At 37.0% G+C, this 25212-nt stretch overlaps 1 long non-coding RNA gene across 10 annotated transcripts in view; it reads right to left on the bottom strand.

Moving 5' to 3' along the window:
* Window positions 1-25037, bottom strand: part of LOC141950292 (uncharacterized) — a 304169-nt gene extending 279132 nt beyond the window's left edge. For 9 of the 10 annotated variants that reach the window (XR_012630985.1, XR_012630982.1, XR_012630984.1 and 6 more), the window contains exons 1-4: window positions 16562-25037; window positions 16263-16457; window positions 4664-4870; window positions 2584-2676 (exon numbers count right to left, since the gene is read on the bottom strand). This is a non-coding gene — a long non-coding RNA (uncharacterized LOC141950292). The remainder of the gene's footprint in view (window positions 1-2583; window positions 2677-4663; window positions 4871-16262; window positions 16458-16561) is intronic. The other variant, XR_012630980.1, reaches the window with a different exon arrangement.
* Window positions 25038-25212: the final 175 nt, after the last annotated feature.

Raw genomic sequence — 25212 nt, 5'->3', positions numbered from 1 at the left:
AATTACTTAAAGCAAGAAATAGCATGGCACAAATTAAGGGACAACTAGTATGCTGTATCTAAATTTAAAGTCTGTATTTGTGCCGTATCTCAAATACAAGTGCTAGAAATGTTGTTCAAAGTAATTTATTCATAACAAAATTAATTACAACTCTCACATAATGTGTGCAACATTCAAATTGTGTCTTGGTGCAGAAAATACACAACTAGCAAGAAATATTTGTAAAAAGTAGTGAGCAGTACCAATAACACTAAACTGGACTGTGTTAATTACAGTAGAACAAAATGAAAACGCTCAAGTTTCTTAAGCTTTGGATTTCAACGCAGGTATTTATAAGGATGTATTTATAATGCTCAGACTCTGATGAAATGTTCACAATTCATATACAGCAACTGAGAAAATTATATAGATCCTTCTGATTAGTCTGTAGCAAGATTGGTACCTTTTATATAAATACATGTCTGAGTGTTACCAAATTTTACATTTACAGAAATTGGAGCGCATGCATTCGATGATTCTAACCTAGGTTAGGAGGACATCATGTGGCAGAATAACACATGAACAGACCCTGTAACCCACACTCAAAAAAACCTCCATCTACAGCTGCTACCCCTTGCAGCCAAAAATACTAAATACTGTTGACAGACTCTGTGAATGTAGAAGCAATGTCCAATATTTGATATTAGGATAAAAGAGAGGATTATTAAGATGATCTGCAATTCTGTTAGAAAGGGGGTTTCCTCAGTTACCAAGCCCTAAGCAGCCATTTTAAAATTTTAGAAGTACACAGTCCCATTTACAGGATTAAATTTCACCCTTCTATGCACTTAGATCAAACTGTCTTTGCCAGAGCCCTACCAAAAGCAGTGATTTGTGCATCTGTCACCTGAAAGCATCAATAAGCAGTTCTAAGGTATATGTGAAAGAGCCCCATCCTACCTCATCAGTAAAATCTCCCCTGAACAACTCCATGATTACTAGCACATGAATCCAAAAAATACAGTGCTAGACAGGTATTTTTCAAACTACGTGGCTTATTTCTCTATCATTTCTCTATTTCTCTCTTCATTTCTCTAAAAAATCCGTATTATTTCTCTTGTCAGAAGTCAATAATAAGTCCTTAGAATATCAGATGAAGATGGAATCTACGTAAACCTCCATTTTAGAAATTAAAAAAAAAAAAGCAATCTGCTTTAGTTATAATAATAGTCATAAATTATGGAATCAATTCAGATTGTTATGGTATCAGTCCAGGAAATCAGATAGAACTGGAAGAACAGAGAACAATTTAATAGCATGGCTAAGGATGCATAAACTTCTGCATGTTTAGAATTTCATTTCAGATAATCACTGAAGACAATGGAAGTTCTGAATCAGAAAAAAAAGCTGGAAAACAAATTCTAAGGAGAGTTTTCTCTTTCCTGTTTCTGGCTAGAAGACATAGGCTTGGGTCATATATTACCTTTCACAAAATCATAGAATCATTCTTGAAGGTTTTTTTTTTCACTGACTTAGAAGAGCTATCATAGAGACATTAATGCTATTTTTCAACGGATTCTAAAATTAAATCCTCCCTATGGATGAGAAGAATTTGTAATGCTGACTTTAGGCACACAATTGAGATGTTCTGAAATATTCCTATTTACAAGGCTTTTGTAATCGGTCTCAGCCTGTAATACACAGAAAAGCCAAACATTTCTTCTCCTACTACAGTATCATTTAGCAACCCTGGATCTTCCACCCTATTTCTACATTCTTTATGGAATACATACTGACAAAATAATAGTTTGCACATTTCTATAACTCACTTCAGTGAGAAATATTAGACGTATCTTAAACAAAGCTTTAAACAAACCTCCCCCAAAAGAGTTCTGAGAACCCAAGAAACTGCACAATCAAGTCTGCAAGCTGGGTAACTTCCTTTCAAGCACAGGCAGACTAGCCGTAAAGGTTGGACAACAAAATTGGGTTTCTAATCAGTGGGGTCCTAGAACAGCATTCTGGCAGGAGTTTCTGGAAAGAAACAAACACTTACACACCATATTTTCATGTGTATCTCCTGCATTTTATCAGTTGAAAAAAATCTTACTTGGCAGTAGAGGCCTTACTTGGCAGAGAGGCCTTCTCTGCTAGCAGTGAGCAGGGCTGAGGCCTCTGAAGTTCATGAACAGCATTTTTAAAACAATGTAGGATATCTCAATACAGGTGAAATGGGTGAAGAAGTAGTTTCAGGACTGAGTTTGGTTGTTTTTAACACAATTTATGAGATGTGATGCCTGCTGCAGCAGAGAAGTGGATTTTATAATCGAAAGAGTCACTTCCAGCCTCACATTCCTATTCTGCAGGCAGAGACTGGGAAAGTATTGGGAAAGTAACAGCAGTAATTTACACCAAGACCATAGTTGTTCACTGGTCAGAATCAAACTTGAATACAAAAGAAAAGAAACCAACCTGCTTTTCAGGTTACCCTGGTAGAGTAAAAGAGAAAACTGCATGGCTAAAATCACCGAAAGTCTCCTAGTAGCTACATTAATTAAAACTCATAACTGACTCAAAAAAAAAAAAAAAAAAAGTTGTCCTTACCTGCTCTCATCAAACCTGCTGTTGAGCAGTCAACAGTATGAAGTTGTTCTTCCATCATACTCACTGAATCTCTTCTACTTTATCTCCTTTTTCCTAGGCAAATACATCAATAGACACAATATAAAGAAAAGGAAAAAAATCTGTATCAATGAAAGCACATTGGTGTTGCAGAGGAGGCTTCTGTTTGAGCAACAGGTCCCTCCAGGTCTATTCAAGTGAAGCCACAGAAGGATTACAGAGAATGTACCACCAGAGCGTTATTTTATCTCAGTGAATGGTGGAAGGGAAAAAGAGGTGTATTTACAAATGAACATACTGGTTTTAGAACCCTAAAGGAACACTTCCCAAGGTCTATCTACCAAATACTCCCTGTGAGGGACAGAGAAATCTCTGCGTGCCAACAAGGGAGCTTACACAATGGGATTTCAGTCTCACCTGCTCTCATCAATCCTGTCTGGTAAAGCCAGTAGGATAAAATGCAAAAAGTAGGAATGCAATTTTCTCCAGCCACAGTGCTCAGACAACAAGAAAGAAGCTTCTATCAGCCAGCATCCAAAATAACCCAAGGTCAAATTTCCTGGAACTCAGCTGCAGAGGGCATGCACTTGAGCATACAACCCTCTGCCATTCTCATATCTCCTGATTCTCTCCAGGCTACTGATTTACATCTCCCACCTGCTGGGTAATCATACGCTATCCACCAGTAAGATTTGTTCACACTGTCACACAGATTGCTGTTTTTAATCTCTGGATTGTTGAAGTCCAAAATCTCAGGTGACTACCGTCTGATACAGTTCCAAATGTAATCTGAAGGAGTTTCTAGTTGCCTGAGACAGAATTGTACAGTGTTGCTTGGCAGGTGTTTTGAAAGGATTTTCCATCTCATCTTGTTGCATTTCAGCAGTCAGATGAAAAATTTCTTGAGCATCTGGGATGACATGTATTTGGGGTTTTACACTTAGTCAAAAAAATATTTATCCAACAGATGGAAACATGATAAACTAATCTCTAAAGTAAGCATGCCTTTTGAAAATCTCATGCCTGAGTCAACATCCATAGTTGGCAGTACACTGTTACAATTTCAAATGTGTCATTGCACACAACTGAGAAAATGTCAGAATCAATCCTCCTTCTTCTTTTTATAAAAAAAGTGTGTTTATAACCTAAGAAACATATGGATAATCTGAGTAATTGAGAAAAATCTAGTACCTTAGAGGAGCTATTTATACACAGGATGAGTCAAAATTACATTTGCTTTACGTACTGTAATAAATTAATCCAATCTTTGCAAAAATCCTCAATAAGGCCTCATCTATAATTGAAAGTGTTTGCCAATCTAGCCAGGTTGGCTAAAAGGATGACAAAAAGAGTCACAACCCTACTCAGTAATTTTATGCAGCAATGCACTCCAAAAAGACATAAATGTATTTGAGAAAAGAAAATTGCTTTTGAGTTTATTTTATTAAGCTGTAGAGGCAAAAGCATTATCTGTTTAAGTTGGTTTTATGCAACTGGGGATTGCCAGTGTAAGCACAGAAAACTATGGTAGGAAACAAACACTGGACCTAAGCTAAACAACAAATTTAACATTGGTCATCTTTGATATGTAGTTCTAGATCTGAACTTTGCAGACAGAATTTTATCTCACTAATAAGAGGTGGTACAGCTGTGTTTGTACTAGCAGGCATAAATATTACCTTGATTTCCTTTACTTCCATCACACATGGTGGCCTCAGTTACAGAGAACTGAAAACCTCTGGGCATGCAGACATAATAAACTCTTTCCTAACAAAAAATTAGTCACCCTAACATTTTGATTATATGACTTATCACAAGCCACAGGAAAAAAAGATGTGGCATTTCATTCTAAAGAGCCTTTTGTCAACAATTATTCACGGAAGTAAAGTTCAGGAAAAATTGCTTTCTACTTCCTCAGTGATAACATTTATGAATATCATAAATTAGATTGTAAGAGTATCTTTAAAACTTTTATTCTACTTCAAGGGAGTTTACAGATTATCTGTACATAATATATTAACCAAATCACTAAGTATAATCTGTATATATTACCAGAACATACCTGTCTTTATTCTTCACACTTGGTTTTTCTTAAATGTAAATATGTACTGCTGCCTTCTGGAGTAGAAACTAGTGAAAATGGTCTTCTCAGGACTTTGTAGATGTGACCATGCACTTGAAAATCAAATATTTCTGTAACACCTAACTTTTGGTAAAATAACTTCCACTTCTGTGCAGGACCTTCGAATTGACAGATGTCAAATATCACCTTGGGGAAAAAAAAAAAAAAAGCAGCAGGAAATATGTTGTCTTTTACTTCTGAGAAAAAAACAAAGTCTTTTCTACATGAGTTCTTCAATCATCAGAATATATTCTTTTGAGATTATAGGCTATGGTCATTCTGTTAAGGTTAGGGCAAAAAATTTCAGAGGTGAGTGAAACTAGGATTTTAAAGGGTACTAGGCTCATATGAAAGAGTTGATTTCCAAAAATATTGAGTCAGTTTCCTTAAGTACTCAAAATCCTCAACTTTCACTGATCTCAACTGCTCGTACTTCTGAAAACTGCAATAAAATTTGTCTTAAACCCTCCCAAATTAGTGATTACTTCTAAAAGTGTTTTTTTTAACTTGTCCAAATACACAGTAAAACAATTAGCAAATGTGTTCTGGTTTGCAACAACTTTACTTTGCCTTTACTTGTATACATCTCTCACATCTATCATAAGACTTCACTGGTCCAGGATACAGCCATGGATGTGCTTTCGAGTAGTGTACACACCTGCATGTAAACTAAGCCTATTGTATTACATGTATCTAAATGCACCTGAGTGTACCTGGGAGTCACCTATTCAATTACACTCACACAAATTGCAATAAATAGAAAGCTTTTGGCTTGAAATCCTTTTTTTCTGGATCTCAGTTACTGTTATTTCCTACTTTTCAGATCAAACAATTCAGCCCAGCTAATTCAAATTCTGAGGCATTTCCTATTTTTTAAATGCTTTAGTTTGCAGATTTATTTTTTTTCTTAACATATAAATATATCTTTGTGATAATTTATGTTTTTACTTGTAATTATCCAATTAATTATCCAATTGGAATATAATTCTAATTGTATTTGAAGTTAAATAAGTTTCACAGAAGTAAATAATCAGATCACAACCCTATGAAACTAGTGAAGTTCTACTCAAACAATTTTTCCCCAGGAAGGTCTCTCTGAGTTCTACAGGACTGCTCTGAATAATTTTCATAACAGTGAATATTTGTAGGATCAGATCTTAGGACACAATGTTATACTTTCTGCTGTGCTGTTTTCTCAAAAAAGGTGCTTTTAACCTGCATATTACACTGGCTCATTGCCCATAAATTGTCACATTGCACAGAAGTTGTTCTCCTCCATCTCTGTCCAAAATTTTACAGTAACCTCTGATTTCACCATCAGAGACTGAGGAGCTCTCCCAGGCATCACACACACTTCAACAGAACTAATTCACCATCTTTACAGCACTGGTGATAGATATTTCAGCCTTAAATGTGTATCAAGAGCCAACATTTCTCAAAAGGCTTTAGAAGAAACATACTTTTAAGCTTCATTTCAATCAATAATTATCTACAAAGATTACACTGGCAAAAACTGTTGTGTAGTTATTTGTTCTCCTAGGTCTGAAATCATCTGGCAGTAAAATTCCTGGTCCTCTCTGTTGCAGTTACCCTATGAAAGGCTGGAGGAGGGAAATGCCATTTTGGTATTTTACAGTGACTTTTTTTTTTTTTTTTTAACCATAGTTGCTTAGCTGCTGAAGACATATGAACATGCAGAAAGATGCAGAAAATCAGACTGAGGGTTGAAGAGAATACAAAGACCTTCAGGGAATTAATTAATTCTTACATATGCCATAGCCTTTTTTCAAAAAACTACCCTAGCACTTAATAATCAAGCAATGGTTAGAATTACTCAGGCCCTAAATATGATTCAAAACAGACGTTCACAGTAAGATATCAAAGCTCAAATGCTCAGGGGTCAGAGGCTTTTCAAATGTGTTGCACTAGACTATACTATCCTTTCCCAAATAAAAGGCCGAGGATGCTGACAGAAACCTAGCAGAATTTAAAAACCCCTCCAACTCAAACAAATGAAACACTGCTCACCAAATGATCTTAAAATCAGCAGTATGATGAAGGGATTTCCCAACTCTGGGATTTCTGCTGAGTTCCAAAGAAGGTATTGGTTCTCTTAGCCAATGCCCTCAGTATGTTATGGCTCCCAACCCCATGCTAGCTCTGCTGCCAGCCTTTCATAATCTGCATCATGGGTTGCCCGAAACTGCTTTAGACTGTACTCTGGCAAAACTCCCACTGACCAGCAGACATGCTGACATAGTGCTGAAGGAAGTACCATATGTGGAACACCAATATATAGTGGTTCAGAAAAGGGGAGAGAAAGTTTGAGTTTAAAGAATTCTCATTTTACACATATTTGGATTGATTTCCTTTACATAAAGCCAATAATACTCGTGTTCAAAGCTACATAAATGCTGCAGCTAACATGCTAAGGCCTGTAAAAGCTTTGATAACAAATTTCTATATGGCTCGTTACCTCTGTTGCTTGATCAATTACCTATTTTTAGCAAAGTCTGCATAGAAAATGAAATGGCCACTTTTTTTTTTACCTATGTAGTATATACTATGTTACCAGTTTCCATTGAGAACCATAGCAAACATCAGTGCAATAAAGCATTATGTGTTCAGTTATGTAAACAGAGTTTGAACACTAAGATGTAGGGTTTGATTCCATCATGCTTTAGTACTCCACTATTAGGCTACCTCATGAAAATGAATGCATCCATTGCTCAGAGCAAGTCCTGCTTCATCTGAATAAGACTGCAGAATCAGCCTCCTCATACCATCTTTCCTCATGGGCTTCTATGCTAGAGCTCCTGTAAACAACCGCAGTCTCAGAAGACAAGTCTTGGCAAGAAATCCATAATTCTACTAATTTCACAAGTGTTTGAATTACATAACCTTCTTCAGTTCCATCATTATTACAGAACTATCATATTTCTCTGTATTCACTGCTGTAGTATTTTACAGTAACGACTCAGAAGAATAAAAGTAGCAGTAGTCTGTATTGTCTGCAACTAATCCTATAGGCTTAAGTGGTGTACTGGGTTTCATGCAAGGTCTTAAATATATCAGTTTTCAGATTATGGAGAACAAAAAATTTGAAATCGGGGCAAGTTCTCTTAGTTGAAGCTTTATAAAAAAGTAAATAGTGAAGGCTTTCAAATAGTAAAATCACATATCTAGAAGATACATTTCTGTCCATGTACCCTCCATTTTAGTTTTGAAACAGAATGTCATCACTTAACAGGTTAGCCCTTTGCTATTAACCTAACAAGTAGTTTCCATTGTGAACACCCTTATATTCTATGATGTTTCCCTCTCTCCCATCCTAGCACAGAGAATATATACTGGCATAGGTTTTTTAAGCATCAGTGAATATAGAGGTAATTTCTTTTCAAAGGGGAGAAGGTACTAATTCCAGCCTGGCTGAATATGTTAGCTTTTCAAACCATCCAATCAACAGTTGCATCTACATGAGTCTTTAAGTTCAGATCAGGAGTATGCTTCTGAAGTGAATCTTCTGTTCATTCCTTCTTATCTTACTTTGTTTCACACAGCACAGATCAGAGAGTACAGCTAGATATCCCCCAAATGAAACAAACTGAAATATGCACTCTACAGAGCATCTAATGTGTTCCAACTATTAATGGACTTCCAGTTCGCAGGAGCAAACCGGAGTTTGTTCAAAGGAGATTCCCTCCTTTCCCCCCACTCACATATCATGTGGACATCAGGTTCTCAGCATCAACTACAGATTGGCTCTTACTGCACAGCACTACTTGCTAATGTAGACACAGACAGTATCAGCTCAGGGTGGTGGGGAGGCTGGAGCCAAATTTTGCACAGCAGGATGTATTTCCTTCTCCCATCTCAGCTTTCCTCTTAATAAAATTTCCTTTGATGAAATTGTTTTAAAAATAGATCTTTTTGCTTGCATAGGAGAAATGGATGCAAGTTAGATTCACATATGTCAGGAAGTTCAAGGTGGAAACTCCCAAGTTCTAGCAATCACAGCCTGGCATGTTAAATGCATGTATGTGCATGTTATCTGCATGTACAAAGATGAATATGTGGCTTACATAGTTTTTTATCATGTTTAGAATCTGCTATCATGCTTATCCTGTGACTCCAACACATTTTACCTGAGGTTTAAAAACCTATGTACACTTATTTCAGAATATTTTGTGGCAAATAGCTTCATGTCTCCATTGAAGCACTGTAAAAAGTTTGGAAATCACTGCTAAATCAGTGAGAGAGAACTAAGAAATCTGACAGATGAATAAAACACACTTATTTAGTCTGGATATGAACTCACAATTGAGATGAGTTTTGCTATTTTTGAAGCACCAAAGGCTGAGGAGAGTAGATGAACTAGCTCTATTAGGAGACTGAACTCATTTTTGAAAATAACCCCAATCTTTCTGTCAAACAAAATGAAAAATAGATGAATAGAATAGAATAGAATAGAATAGAACAGAACAGAACAGAACAGAACAGTTCAGCTGGAAGGGAACTACAACGATCATCCAGTCCAACTGCTGGACCTATTCAGGGCTGACCAAAAGTTAAAGCACGTTGATAAGGACATTGTCCAAATGCCTCTTCAACACTGACAGGCCTCGCAGTTGCCAGATGCCAACAGTGACATCGACTACCTCTCTGGGAAGCCCGTTCCAATTATATCTTCACAGAATCTTAGTCCATAGAAAATGTAGATAGAAGTTTTTATAATCTAGAGATTTCGTGAAGTAGATTAAGAAAATTGACCTATAAGAAACCAAAACTGACATGGGTTTTTAAATGAAACCAAGCTAAACTCACAAAAATGTAGGGGTTTTTTTAATGGCATACAATATAAAAATATTAATGTTGCAGGTGTTATCTGTAATTGTTAAATAACTTATTGTTTCCATGCTTTCATCTGTAACATCTTAGAACTAGCTACTTTGCAACAGAAATCTCATATTACAAGAAAAAAAAAGACTGGCTAGAATCAGTAAGACAAAATAGCCAGTGTAGAGGTATAATATAATATTACATTAAGAATAATATTTATAGTAGATACAGATTGGTTGGATGCAGCAACTTGGGATTTAAACTGAAATTTATAACTGAACAAACAATATGAAATATAACATCATTTTGTGGATATTGGACAGCTTAGTGTATTCCTAATGGGAGGATGCAAGCCTCTCTTTAACCTGAAAGCTATTTGGTGGCTTATATGGAATATACCTGTGTTGTTAGTTTGGTTTACATCAGAGATGTACATCACCACAACCAGCATTATCTGTCACCTATTCTTGTAGTTCAAGGAGGGGCTAATTGCTGCATAGGTATGTCAGAGTGAGATACTATTTCGTCTTTAGAACTGCTCTCTTTAAATTGGCAGAAATGGAGGGAGAAACGCTATTTCCACATGTTCTGTGATCTGTGCTACACAGTCTGCCTTCTTTGTGCACTCAGCCAACTGATACATGATGACCACAAACTGTCACATGGGCTAGCCTGAGCACTAGTGTGCTCCCAGTGCCACCAGTGCACTGCGAGCGCCCGCTTGGCACCATCAGCCTGTGTTTCCCTCCACTCAAGAAAAGTAACAGCGTCTCTCACAGTACAAACACCTGTGTCTATACATACTTCCAGGAGGGCAAGACTGAGAGGGCTTCAGCATCTCCCTTCCAATCTCCCACCTCCTTGGCACAGCTGAGAGCACCACTAAAATACTAAGTATAGTGCAGACCTACAGCTTTTCTCCATCTCCTCAACTGTACGTGCCAGATTGCCTCAGTTCCTAAAAACAGTAAGTGAGATTGAAGAGGTGAGAAAAGCAGTGGTGCTGTGTGGGAAATGCAAATAACAGCACTGCTATGACAGCAAGGCAGAAAAAAGGGTTTAAAGCCTACCTCCACCTGAAGTCCCATTCCATGGGATCACCCACAGCATGCAATCATTTCTATTTTTAAATGCCATATTTCCTAACATGAGTCAGTTACCAATCTATTTCTGATCTGAACAGGAAGGACAGCGGAACAACTTTAATCACAGCTGAACCAAAATTAGAACAGAAAATGGATCAGTTCAGTTCCTTTATTTATACTAACCAACTTTAGGTGTACCTATATGAGTGAATCAGAACAAAAAAAAGAGTATCCATAAGCTCCTGTAGATACTGAGCATCAGAAGCTGGTTTAAAGTGTAATTCAAAACACAGAATTGGGTATTGGAAAGGGCCTGTTCTCTCCAAAGCTTTGACATAGAAAACTGGCTAAGTAATTCAGCCAGCTAAATTAAGTGATCATCTAAGGGGTGGTGACAGTAGCATGGCTAAGCAAACACCTGTAAGATTCACCTCTCTGTCACCTTGGTTTCATTATGATGTTTCTGCGGATCTGCACTGAGGCCCTGACAGAGATGGGAGCTTCCAAACACCAGTATACAAGACGGCAGCAAGTTGAACGTGAGTCAGCAATGCACTTTGCAGTGATGAAGGCAAACCACATACCCGACTGCATTAGCACATGCGTAGCTAGCATATTGGGGGAAGCTATTATTCCCCTTTGCTCAGCACTTGTGAGGCCACATCCAGAATACCCTTTAGTGGAATACTGTGTCCAGTTTTGGCACTCAGTATAGGAGAGAGAAAGACAAAACGGAAGGAGTCCAGAGGCAGCCTCCCCCAATGGCTAGGGGACTGCAGCACATTACATGAGCTGAGACTAAGAGAACTGGATTTGTTTAACAAGTAAAAGGAACAGGCTGCAACGAACCCAAATGCGGTTTTCTACCACCTAGAGAGCAGTTACAGAGAAGACAAAAGCAGACTCTTTCCAGAGGTGCACAGGGAAAGAACAAAAGACAATTCTGGCTGTGTACAAGATAAAAAATCTTCACCATGAGAGCACCGGAGCAAGGCCCTGGAGATGCTGCACAAACTCCACCTGTGGAGATTTTCAAAACTGAACAGGACAAGGCCCTGAACCTCTGAGATTAACCATGCCTTGAGCAGAACTATGAACTAGATGACCTCCACACATCCCTTCTGATCTTAATTCTACAATTCTAAAACCAAGACTCACACATCACACATACATATATGCATGTTAGAAGCATGGCATGAACTGGTTAAAAATCAATATAAAATAGTTTAAAAAAAAAAGAAAAGTCATGCCGATGTGTGACATCAGAAACCTTCTTCTCCGTGGCAGAACAGTGATACTCTAGCTACAAAAATGACACTAAAGAAAATAAGAATAAAACCTTAGTAATACAACTATGATGTTACTGAGGACATCTTATTATTAGATCGACAAAATAAGCTGGATGGCACTGGAAATGCAATCAAGCACCAAGATGGCAGATATGAACTCATTAAAATATTAAATGCATAAGCTCTATTAAAACTGCAGAAAGACTGCTGCCTGTACAATCTGTTGAAGCCCTGCTGTTGTATTTTCAGACTGACTCATCTGTCTCACAATTCTTTTGGAAAATTTGCAAACAGAGAATTACAGTAATCAAAATCTTAGAGAGACATTAATAAAAATATGGAGGTATTCTCATGAAGATTCTAGTGGTTATTATATAAATAGCTCTTCTTTTAATAGCCCAAAAGACAAAAAGTAATTTTCAGCACCAAGGCTGCCCTTAAAGCTAGTTGCATGTGAGGGAAATACATCTAAAAAGGGAGAGGGAAAAATCTGTGTCTTTTTCCAAGCTATTTTGACTACTAACAGCTCAGTTTCAAGATAAATTCAATATGCATAATATATGCAGCATGTTTACATTTGGTGTTTACAGCTGCACTTAGGTAATTTTATAGATGTATGTATAGATAAGCATAGGGTCAGGCATGGATACAGCAAACTGCCTAATACAAAGACAGAGATTTCTTGTTTAGTTGCCTAGCAATAAGATCTGACTCCTGGAAGCTAACAAATACTGATTAGAGAATGGAATAGAATTATTTAATGTATCTAATGTATCATACAAAAAGGAACATAGGGCTATTGAAGAAAGGGAAATGCTAGGCCAGAAAAAATCAATTCTATCTAGTGAAATCTATTCAGGAAATATGTGGTAGGAAGAAACTACAATATATAAATTAAAGAAAGCCTCAGTCTGTTCACTCTGTCAATATTTTTCATCATTATTCTTCTTTTAGCAGAAAGTCTAATTCCATCTTGGCTAATGGATCTGGCTTTTGAATTGCTGTGTTTAACTTTGTCCAGCCCCCTCAATAATGTTTGGAAGCTGGAGACACAGAGAGATATTTTTAAAAATTGAACTGGATGAACATTATGGCATTTCTCTTCTTGGAAAACACAGTATGATACTAATGGAAAGTTTCATGAGATTTACTACACTTGTGGAAAGGCAAAAGTCCACACTTGTGGTTTTTTTGTTATGAAGAGCTTTAAAATTGCACTGATGCCTTTTAACACATTCATAAAGTCTCTTCTCTCAGTCCTTTCAATATTACAAATGTTTTTCTCTCAGTACTTCAGAAGTAGAACAGGAAGGTCACAAGCCAAGGATATGCAGCATACTACAAGTCCAGCAGATTGGAAGTACTTACTTCTTGGAGAAGTACTGACATTGATCTTTTTCCCTTATGATCCAAATTTAAATAGATTAGTCTACATTAAAACTGGGAAAACAGAGGCCACTGGATAGTATTCCAGCACTGCTTATAAGCACTGTGGACTTGTAATGCACATTCATGCATTATTTAAACTTGGAAGAAGACATGTGACTCATCTTTCTGCTATCCAACCTTTCTTTAATTCTTCCTTAACAAAGCCTTTAAGACAGTACATCCCAAAATCTGCTCCTGTTGGAGCTGTCACTTAACAGTATTCCATCTGCTTGGGACAGAAACAGTCACAAAATTTCTGTCATGTCTGTTACACCAGCATGAATCTTAGACTAACTCCACAGACTTCCTGTGTGACGCACTTACTTGGGGTTTGTCTACACAAGGAAGTAAACATAAAGGGAAACTAGGCTCAATTCAGAACACAGTACCAACTCTGATCTAACTTCCAGTTTAAACATTCTCACCACACAGAAAGCAAAGGCAGTTTTTCCCACTCTGAATGTGGATTAAACTACTTCGAACAAAGATAGTCCTAGTAAAATCCAAAGGTGTAATCATATTCCACAATGCAGTGCTTTACAAAAATAAAATCTCAGTATCAGAAAGCAGCATGTCTTTCATCTTGTCATATACATCCTGCTTCTCAAATGTTCCCTCATTTAATTATGTGTAGTTTTAGATGCTGTACGCAGCTTTGCATTTTGGCATGAAAATACCCTTTCACTGTGCACAATGTATGTTTGTACAGAATAGCCCATAACTTCATACTTAAACAGCACTAATTTTTCCATTAAGACAACGCCTTTATTTCTTAATCTTCCTTTCCCAGATGCAGAGACTACTACACAGACTAATTAACTGCATCTTGATTTGGTCTTGTACTGTGGCTCCTTTGTCCTTGTTAAAGCAGTGTGAAACACCCTTAAATGGGACATAAATCATATTTACTACATGAAAGGTCCTAATAAAACAGGAATTTACTGATTTTTTCTATATTGTTCATACACTATAGTTATAGAAACTACACAAATCTGGAAAAGCAAAAGCAGATAAAAATGAAGGACACGCAAGCAAAGATTTGACGTATGAATCGTACAGAAATTCAACCAGTGTTAATTTACTGAGATGCAAATTGATTGGCTGTTTCATTATGGTACTTTCTGTGTAATAGCAATTTACAGATTTCCAATAATTGAATCACCTGTGCTCCTACCACCTTTATGCTAAAAAAGCTAAGAGACAATAGTACTTATTTGCACACATCCATTAGAAGACACCTGCTGTTTACAGAGATCTGTCAATAAAGAATAGATGGTCTGGGATGAAAAGCATTGTTTCTAGGTCTTTCTACACACATCTGCAATTTTGAGACCGTACAAAAAAGTGTGGTCAACCCTCTCTACCCATCTCTCACAGATCCCCAGAACAATCCAGCTCTAAGGAAATCCATGTGGTCAACATAAAAAAATCATAATCTCTTTGGAAAAAAACTGTAGAGGAGTAGAGGCACAGAGTTTGCTCTGATCTCTTGTTGATTCTCACAAGTTTCAAACACTGATTTCATAGAGTTTCTGAAAAAGAATGAACTGGATAGAAACCTCCAAGGCAGAAGTAATTAGTTTCCTCATTTGGGGCAATGTGGTAATCTTTCCATTTGATCTGATATCATAAATACAGAATCCAACTTTTACTTTTTTTCCTCTGTCATAAGAAATAATAGCTTGAGCTATTAATTTCAGTGACACGCACCTGTAATTTGACCTCTGCTCTTCACTCCAACTTTTTATTTTGATCTTGACAAGTCACAAGAAATCTAACATTAAGTTTGAACTCTTAATTCATTGTGAAAGTAGTACATTGCCTACCCCACTTTCGTATTTCCACATTACTATTGGCTTAAACAATAGCCAAAGATCTGCTGCCAATTACATAGCAAAGATCATGTCTAATTTGTAAGATGAATTGAAAGAAACTGGTATTATGAACATACTTACTTAGAATACTCACTGCCTGCAAACAAATCTATGTTGCCAATATACAAGACAATGCATCTTACTTGGTGTATTGTGACAGTAACAGGTTACTCTGCATTTGACATTTTCCTACGCTTCACAGTGCACAAGAAACCAAAGTACTTCATGTTCCCAACCAAGATCAAGTAATCCTGGTTACTTATGGTTACTCCAGTGTGGAGAAAGGGACATGCTCTGGTGAGTATTTAAACGCCCCCTGTATGAAGTGTGACAACTCTTTTCTATCTATCTAAATTATACACCAGCGAATAGCCAAGAAACTGTCTTAGCAATTAAAGTTGATAATAAAACATGTTACACATGTATGTAGCCCAAAACATTTTTTTTGTCTGGCCTAACAGCAAAGGTTATCGAGCTAAATGCACCATAAATTCTACCCACAGTATCATAAGCAAGGTAGTAATGCCACTCTTTCTTCAATTAAATGTCAGTAGAGCATACACTGCTTTAGGTAGTCTTATCCTCTTTCTTTTTACCACCTAAACCACACTTTCACTATTTCACCATTTCTAAAATTCCTTTCAAAAATTAGTAATTATAAGGCCTGCATAAATCCTGCAACGGAATAACAAAAAAAGACATTTTGGTGCAAGCATATTTTGTATTCTTTCCTCTACAGATTTGGAGATTTACACTCCCTGTCTAAGTAACCATACTTAAAATTGAGATAAAGCAAGTGTTGTACTCTCTCACTGTAAGTAGAAAATACCCATCCTACATTCTGTGTTTGTTGTCCTCTTAGTCAGGTACACCTCAGGCAAATCCTGCCTGTGAGACAAGATGTTGTCCTTCAAGCGAATTCCTTTGAATTCTCCCTCTTAAAAAACAAGTCCATGAAAGCAAGAATCAATATTATAGTAGTCTGACCACAATTTATTAGATTACAGTTAATTACAGTTGTTACCTGTAATAGGTTATAACACCATACAGAGGAGATGGCATCACATGAAGCTAGATCATCAACTGACATCAAAAGGAGGCCAACAGAGTTCTCAGTTCTTTTTCTTCCAGGCAGGCCTAGTTGCATTAGTAGTGATTTCCCTTCAAGAGCTCCATGACAGCAATTCTGAGAGGGACAGCAGAAGTGACAGCTTTGCATCTTGTAAAAGAATGAACGGTTTGAAACATCAGTGCCAATCCTTTTAAGATCAGCTCTAGAAGGACTGAGGAGTGAGGTTTCTGACATCAGTTTTGTTTGCTTACCTTCCAGTAAAGTTTCCAGCTGCAAAAGCTTCTATTGAATCCTAAGGTTCACTGATTCTGAGACTTTGCTGGCCTAGAGTATAAACACTGAAGTGGGGTTTTTTTCCCTCTTTTTTCTGATAGCTGGCTAAACCCCAAAGAAAACAATGCTTCTTAGCAATATTTACAGGGATTGGAAAAGAAAAAGATATTAAATTTCATCAGACATAATAAAAAGATAATATTCTTGATATGAATTCACATCTGAAAACATAAATACCATGGTGACATTCTGCATTTTTTTAAAGAAGCCTGATAACTTCTTTTAGATTCTTTTTGCCTAAAATATGTAAATCGATGAAATAGCAGTTTGAATAAAGGAGCAATAATTGACTGAATACCAACTAGGATGTTCTTTCTCTTGAAATATCCTTGATCTTGATAAAGACTTGTAACCTGTTAAAGCCACCTGTCCTGCAAAGATTTGTGAAGAGACCACTATCAGAATGGAGGAAGTCACTAATGAGTTTAATGTATCAGCAACACAAATATCAGATCTTCAAATGCTGTATCTTACTCAGAATTTCTGCAGATCTGGACAGTCAAAGGACCTGAACGTGAATTACAATTTCTTTTAAAAGACCTTTTGTTCTTATTTCCATTGAGAAGTGACAACAATCTCCAGCAACTATAGAGTTAAATTTCCTGTTCCGCTTTCACACAGGTGCTCAAGGTAGGATAAAGAGGCCACACTGAACTAGACAAGATTACACTCAAACGTTTAGAGGGTCTATGCACCTTTGATAAGAAGAGAGAAAAGACTTCAGAAGCAGCATCCAAAACATAGCTGCTAGAAGGTAGAGTACATGCTCAGGTGGGTTGGGTTTTTTTGCCTGTATTCTATCTGATGTTTCTGTAGCAGTTATGATACAATTTGGGCAGGATGAAGCTTGTTACAGATAAAATCTGTCTTCTGTAACTTGGCTTCTGCTGCTTTGCAACTTTTGCTAATACCATAAAGAAAAAACAGAGTGGAGCACTCTGCACCCAAAGTTCACCTCCAGTCAATTCAAATGGAGTATAACTGTTCTTGGCATCTTTCTTTGCCTTGCCACTTCATGTTGTACTGCTGTGAAGAATTCACTGAGCGCAAAGCAATTGTCAGTCCCTTTAAGTGTAGTCTTCTTAAAGAAGCCATCTTTTCTGCAAGTGACCCTCTTGGCAATGTATTATCTGTAGATACAGTTGTGTGTTAAACAGGAAGAGTATAATGTTGGATGATTACAGGTAGGAGGATAGATAATTTCCCATACATACTATAATCTAGCTTAGTTCTTCCTCATCTTAGTTGACTGATGCGACTACACCTTTTGCCTACCAAACTTCATTATCAATTTCCTGGAAAATAATGCTCATGTTGAAGAAATTAATGGTATCCATAATTCCTGCTAAGAACTACAGAGGTTAAGGATGCCACCCAAATCTGTTGTTAAAGAAACAAATGTGCATTGTATTTTTACTATTAATTTAAGGGCACAAATCTGAAAATAAGGAAGCTGTATCTTTTGTTTATGAGGAAAAGGTAGTCAGGAAAAGACAAAAAAGACTGAACAAAAATGAAGTTTATGCTAAATAAAGCACAACTGATATTTTTTTCATTTTTTGTACACCCAAATACCATATCCTATGTCACTGATATTTGTGTAGGAGCAATATACCATTTGTTTTCCTTTTTGCAAATGTTAGTGTTACAAAATAAGCACTTTTTTTTCTGTACATATTTTACTCGAAATCAATCCCTTATGGGTTCTGATTGCCATGAAAAGTGAAACTGGGAAACAGAGATTGGAGTCCTGAAAAAGTAGAAGAGTTTTATAAAGACTCAGAGAATATAGCTGTTGTTTCACTCCACTTTAAAGGCAGCCAGCCTTAGTCCTTATTTACCTATATGAGGTGAGCTGCTTTGCTTAAGTCCTTGAACTTTTCTCTGTGGCTTCTACGTAGGTATACACAGGAAAAGTAATCCTACTTACCTTTTTTAATTACCAGTTAAACTGTGCTATATTTATAATCAGGCATTCTTATTGCTCAAAATTGGTTTGGTTTAACTAGGTTTTTTTTTAATTTACTTAAAGTGTGTTAATAATTTAATTTAAGACATCTGGCAGAAAGTATCCAAATTCTAATTTCAATTAATCCATAAACTCTGTGCATTTGGACTCATCTTCCAGAGTGTTCTGCTGACACATCCTCAGCCTTGTGCTTTTTCTATTTGTCACAGTGCTATCGTGATTCTGTATCTGTTTGGGTAAAAGACATAATGTGAGTATATTTACAATGTGGTTGCTGGAAGCAAGATGATCGGGGAGCTGGCTAAGAATGTATTTATTACTTAAGAAAATCATGACCAAGGAAGAGAAGGACAAGTATAAAGAACACCAGAAAGCTTTTACGAAGTTAACTGAGAATGGAAACAGCCATTGGCAGGAATAGTTCTGACATCATTTGTATATGTTTTGGCTTCTCTAGGTACTTTAGCCCTTTAGAGGAGTAAAAAGCTGAGCTCTTGCTGATGTTTTCTACTCTAGCTTCTAATCTGTTTCCTTTAATCAGAACAGGCTTTAAATTACCGATTCCTATTTTTCTTAAGCTTTTTCCATCAATGTTATTTAGGAAACAACAGTAATAAACCTGTTATTTTCTAATGGAGGTAGATGAAAATCTGAGTTAGTATATTTGAAGCAAGTACCTTTATAGCTCTGCTCTCAGCTAATTCTCTGAGCTGACACATTCGCTAAATGAGTCAATAAAGTATACAAAATGCTGAGTCAAAATAATCCCCGAGAAAACTAAATCAGTAGTTAAAAGGCTATGTCCTTTTGCCTTTCTTTAGGGCCTAAACAGAGTTCCACTCACTAAAAATACAGTACTGAGTCTATAGAAGGAATAAAGGCTTTTGACTAGCTCAAGAGTGTTTTTCATGTCACTCTCTTAAATACTTCAACCCGACCAGGCTCAGCTCTCACAGTATCTGAACAATGCTGAAAACAGAAATTATCTAGGAACTTAATCTCTAGAAAATTTTGTAATTCAACCCAGTACCACCTCAATCTAGGGATTCAGCTCTTTACATCCGAAACAAACTGTGAGCAGGTGTGTTAACTTGGATTCACTGTATGTGGGACTTCTGTTTCAGACACACTGCATGTAAATGCTAAGCCCGAAAGCCTTACAAAATTAAAATCATTTCAGTAACCATTTATATTAAGCAGAATAACTACCTAGTATGAAATTATGTTTACTTGTATTTTTTCTCTTAAAACAACAAAAACAAACATCCAGAAACAAAACCACTTCCTTTTTACCAAGGAAATCCAGGAAAAAATACCCCAGTTGGAGATTCTTCTGATTACAGGGTATTTTACAATAAACATACATAGAGCTTACCTCTTCCCCCATTCACCTTGCAACCCTTCATGAGATTGCTCACCAACCATAATACAGCAATTCCCACAGCTGCTTTTGAGGCTGTTGCCAGGTGGTAAGGCCATACTAGCTCAGAACTTGCAAAAGAACTAAGTTTTCATGATCTTTTCTTTTCAGACCTTCCATTTTTACTCAAAATTGCACAAAAGAGAATCCAGAGAAATGAGATCATGCTATTCAAATACATCTCTGAAGTCCTTTTTACTTTTTGTTAATGATTATTCATTTGTAAATTCATTAAACTTGTGAAGCTGGCTAATGGGAAATAATTTCTATGGTGCTGAAATGGCTTGTGTTACCCCAGAAACGTAAATATTGTCAATCTCCAGAACACATTTAACATTTTCATAGAATCATAGAATGGTTTGGGTTGGAAGGGACCTTAAAGATCATCTAGTCCCAACCCCCCTGCCATGGGCAGGGACACCTTCCACTAGCCCAGGTTGCCTAAAGCCCCGTCCAACCTGGCCTTGAACCCTTCCAGGGAGGGGGCAGCCACAGCTTCTCTGGGCCAGGGCCTCACCACCCTCACAGGGAAGAATTTCTTCCTTATATCTAATCTGAATCTACCCTCTTTCAGTTTAAAACTGTTACCCCTTGTCCTATCCCTACAGTCCCTGATACAGAGCTCCCCCCGCTGCTTTCCTGTAGCCCCTTTCAGTCCTGGGAGGCCACTCTAAGGTCTCCCCGGAGCCTTCTCTTCTCCAGCTGAACACCCCCAACTCTTTCAGCCTGTCCTCACAGGGGAGGTGCTCCAGTCATCTGATCACTTTTGTGGCCTCCTCTGAACCTGCTTAAGTTTTACTGTATGACATAAAATCATGCCACATGAAGCCAGAAATACCTACTGGTTAATAAAAGCTTCAGAGTCAGATCTAGCTTTTTTTTTTTTTTTTAAGTATCTGATAGTCTTCAGATGTTTGGCCTGATTTAGGTCACGTTCTGATAGTGGTTTCGGTTCTCTTCCCCCGACTTTCTTCCCAAAATAGGTATAAGCAACAATCTGGGTATGAATGGGAAAAAGCCTCCTTTATGCAGTTTCTTTAGAAACCAAACTGGTTTCACCAAAATAGGAAAAATTTACATAATTTCAATGAGTAGCTGCACTTGCTTTAAATGGATTAAAGACTAAAGAATAGCAATATAAAAATACTCTACAGAAATGCAAAACAATTTTAACACACTGTAAGTAGACTGGATTTAATAAAGAGAACCATAGGTCAAAAACTGGAAATGCTGTTTATTGTAATCTAATGATTTAATGTTCTTGAACCTATTTAAAAATAACAGGTTTGTAATAATATGCTCATATGTACAAGTAATCATATTAAGGAGAGGTTTTGAACTGTTCAGACAGTTAACAAGGAAAAACAGAACTTCAGTTAACAAGGAAAAACAAGACTTCACTGACTTCCAAAAGGTTAACCTGGATTTATAACTATTTGCCTGATTTCCCTGTATTTTAGCTTCCTCCTGATGACTGAAGATAGTAAGTAGCTTTTCCTCAACCTTTTTCTAGATCAGATGGATCTTCCATCCCTAAATAAGAGAAAATCTGGCCGTTACAGAAACCTAACAGAGTATTAATGCTATCCTTTGTCATTAATCGAAATTATATTAACATCAACCTTTGATAACTATATGTGAATGTTACCTTAAATTGTAAGAAAACATGCCACATTTCTGACTATGGAAAAGTAAGGCAAACAGCAAGGAGTAGCTCACTACATCCAACAAAAGTAATTTTCTACTAGCAATTAAAAGTATATACATGTTCCATGGTATATTCCTAGTGTTTCCTACACAGACAAACCGTGACACAGCATTTTCTGCAGTGAAAAAGGTAATACAATACAAAATTATTTGGACATTTTAATAATAGTAATTTCCTATCCATGCTTCTGAGTTCATCAATAATACATTTTTATAAAGACAAGAGTAATGCAGTGCAGCTATAGGACACTCTGATGCTCTTCCAACTCAATCAGCTGTAATTTGTGTTTAGCTCCAGTAGGTGTTTATGAATATGGTATTTCATGACTGCCACAAAACCACTTAAGCAGGCAGATTACAATGGAATCAAGCCAATACATTTTAAAACCGATACAAGGATTATTGCTTCTTAAAGACCATAGAATTAAACCACAGAATTCACTAAGACATGATATTGGAGAGGCCTAAAACGTGTCAAAATTAGACATTAACATAGAAAATTGAAATACTAATAACTCCAAAAATTACAAATTATAGACATGCTTTAAGGTAGTTCAAACACGAACTGGCAGTGGTTAGGAGAAAAAAAAGCTCTTTTGGCAAATAATGAAAACGATAAATTTTAAAGCTTTCTTACTTTATTGTAAAGCTGGTGCTAACCAATGTCAGAAACAGAACACTGCAGTACATCACACTCACTCCGCTGATGCTAAAGAATATGAACAAATCTGTCATTTTAGAAGACTAGAGAACGTAAAAATTTTGCAGCTTACATGTTTCATTGAACTAGACCTCCTGAGAAGACAGTCTCTGTTGGGTTTGGGGGTTTTTTGGGGTTTTTTCCTAAACCATTCTGGAAATACATATGCAATCTTCCTCTTTGAAAGTTATGATGATTATGCATTAGTACAATTATATCAGCTAAAAATATTCACTGTTCTAAATAGGACTCTGAAAGCAAAGCAAGCTGTACTGTTATGGGCACTGTCTCACTCTCCTTAGTTGCCTGTATAAACACTCACTGATGAAATATCAGTATCTCCGACACTTGAGTATTCTAGGCAGTTTTCACTGGCTAACTATGAAGTCACACCCCAAATATCTTTCCAAATTTCTGACAAAGAACCACCACAAGAGACCTGTGCAATTGTAACTGCCAGACTAATTTCTATACTTCAGAAATCTAGCAAGTCTTCAGGGTCTTAAATAGAGAATAAGGAGGTTTCTTAATTTTTAAAAAATGTATCTGATAAAGGACTGGTTCTGAGCAGCAGGAAATCCAGGTGCTGAGTTAAGGTATAGGGAACAGCATTTCAGAAGACAACTGGATGAAAGTGAAATCATTGATTTTATTAGATAGAAGACTCACTGAAATCTACTGCAAAGGATTTTCCAAAGAAAGAGAAAAAAGAAATTACCTCCCAGGTGGCTGAAAGTCCACCACTGTTTAGAAGGTTTGGAATGCTCTTGCCTCAGTGAGGATTGTTAAATCAGCCTCACTAAGAGTCATCTCTACAGATATTCAGAAGTTTAATACCAGTATATACTCTGCAAATTAAAATCTTGTAGAGAACAAGCACAAAGCCTTCTGCAACACCTTCACACCACCCATGCTATATTGTACAAATTAGGCATATAACCAATATATTAGTGCATTTTTCCAAAAGACAATGCAAACAATTCTTATAATAGTGCATCTGCACAGTATAAATGGGTTTGCTATTAAGAGCATTCTGCTTCAGTGTAAGTGCCAAAAAAAATGTTTAAATGAAAAATATAGGTGTGTTTTTTCAGTTTGGCTTTGGTTTTTGTTGTTTTTTTCCCCCAGGCCTTTCTTCTACAGTACAGCTCTCATTGAGACAGACTTCTATCACAGGAAAAACTGTATGAGTACATTCGGTTAGTTTGAGCCAGCTGCTTCATTCATGGGGTGGGTCAGGAACTAGGTATACATGGCTTTGTAGGAAAATGAGGCTTGCTTGAAAAGGCAGGCAGAAAAGCTGTTTAGAAAGTAAGAAGGGGCAGGAGGTGATTATGTTGGAGAAATGAGCATGGAGTAAGCTAGGGTGTGAATTACTTTGCAGCAATTCTCTACATGGATGCTTTGGTTCTTATTATATGCATGTCTATACTACATTAATGGGGCACTCTGCATAAAACCCGACCTAGCTAGATCCACAACCAGTACAGTGATGAGATGCAGTATTTAGTGGAGATGGTACAATGCCACACTGCTACAGCTACCCTGTCATCAGCAACCCATCTGGAATCTCCACCCAGCAGGACTCAGCTTTGTAATCACTGTGATGGAACCTACTACACAGGCTAAGTCATGGTGATTCCAGCTTGGCAATAGTAAGGAAAAACTCTGCAAAGCTCCTTTTCCACATTTTGTGGGTTGTTTTGGTAGACGACAGCAGCCAGTCCGGGTTCTGAGCCATGCCATATGCGCAGCAAGAGGCATTCCTCTTCCTCTCAGCCAGATGCTGCATCTGTGGCAGCAACTCCTGTTTCTGTGCCACACAGTCTGCAACACAGTAGGTTCCTCATGACACTTTACAGACAACCCTTCTCCTCTAAATACCCAGTGGCAGTGCACTCAAGTTAGTATTAGCATAGATTCTGCAAGTTCAGACTTGCAGAAACAAATCCAGAACTACCACTATGTCTATTCTAAAACAGCTTATTTGAATTAAAGCATCACTGGTGTTCAGGGCCAATGGAAGAGAGAAAGGGGGAAAATACAAAGCAGGGGGGAATTTGGACAATGCACTAAGGTGTCTGATGGGTGGAAGGTGATACTGAAACTGATAGCTATTAAATTTCATTTGCTGATTATTTTTTTTTAATTCTTTTTGTGAAGTCAAGGGGACAAATTGAAAAAAATTATTTAGGTAAATTTGTTACTGAATAATCCTATAAACAATTGGGCTGCTACATTCTCAGACATGAATAATGGTGTCTTCCACATTATGGAATTTAAGAAGTGAGATGTATAAAATAGAAGGTATTTCACAATCTTTTTTGTCCTCTGTACTACAGTTCATTGCCTTCATCAATTGTACTAGTGCAGCTGGTCTATGAGGCTGACAAAATGTGGCTCAGATGTGAAAGAAAGCTATGAGCAGCCAAGTGCAGAAACTTCTTAGGTTCCCACCTGCCGAAGTCAGTGTGAGCTATGGAATAGCATATATCCTGCTGGTCTTAATATAATGCAGGATTGAGTCCCAAAAAAAGTCACAGTTTTAAGAAAACAGCAATCATTTGCTGCTATTCTCTTACCGACCAAATGTTGGGTTTTTTTCTGTTGTTATGGTAATAAGTATTTTATAGTATGCTTTAAAATAAATAAAAAAACGTGATGGCTTATCAACATGTACCTACCATGTTTTGAGGGTTTTTCCATTCTCTTCTCCCCTTCCTCCCCTTCCCCCTGCCCACCCCAGAAAAAGAGATAAATTATCCTTAATTTT

The sequence above is a fragment of the Strix uralensis genome, chromosome 15 (assembly GCF_047716275.1).
Source record: "Strix uralensis isolate ZFMK-TIS-50842 chromosome 15, bStrUra1, whole genome shotgun sequence".
NCBI classification, from domain to species: domain Eukaryota; kingdom Metazoa; phylum Chordata; class Aves; order Strigiformes; family Strigidae; genus Strix; species Strix uralensis.
This window is presented reverse-complemented; position numbering and strand designations above follow the sequence as displayed.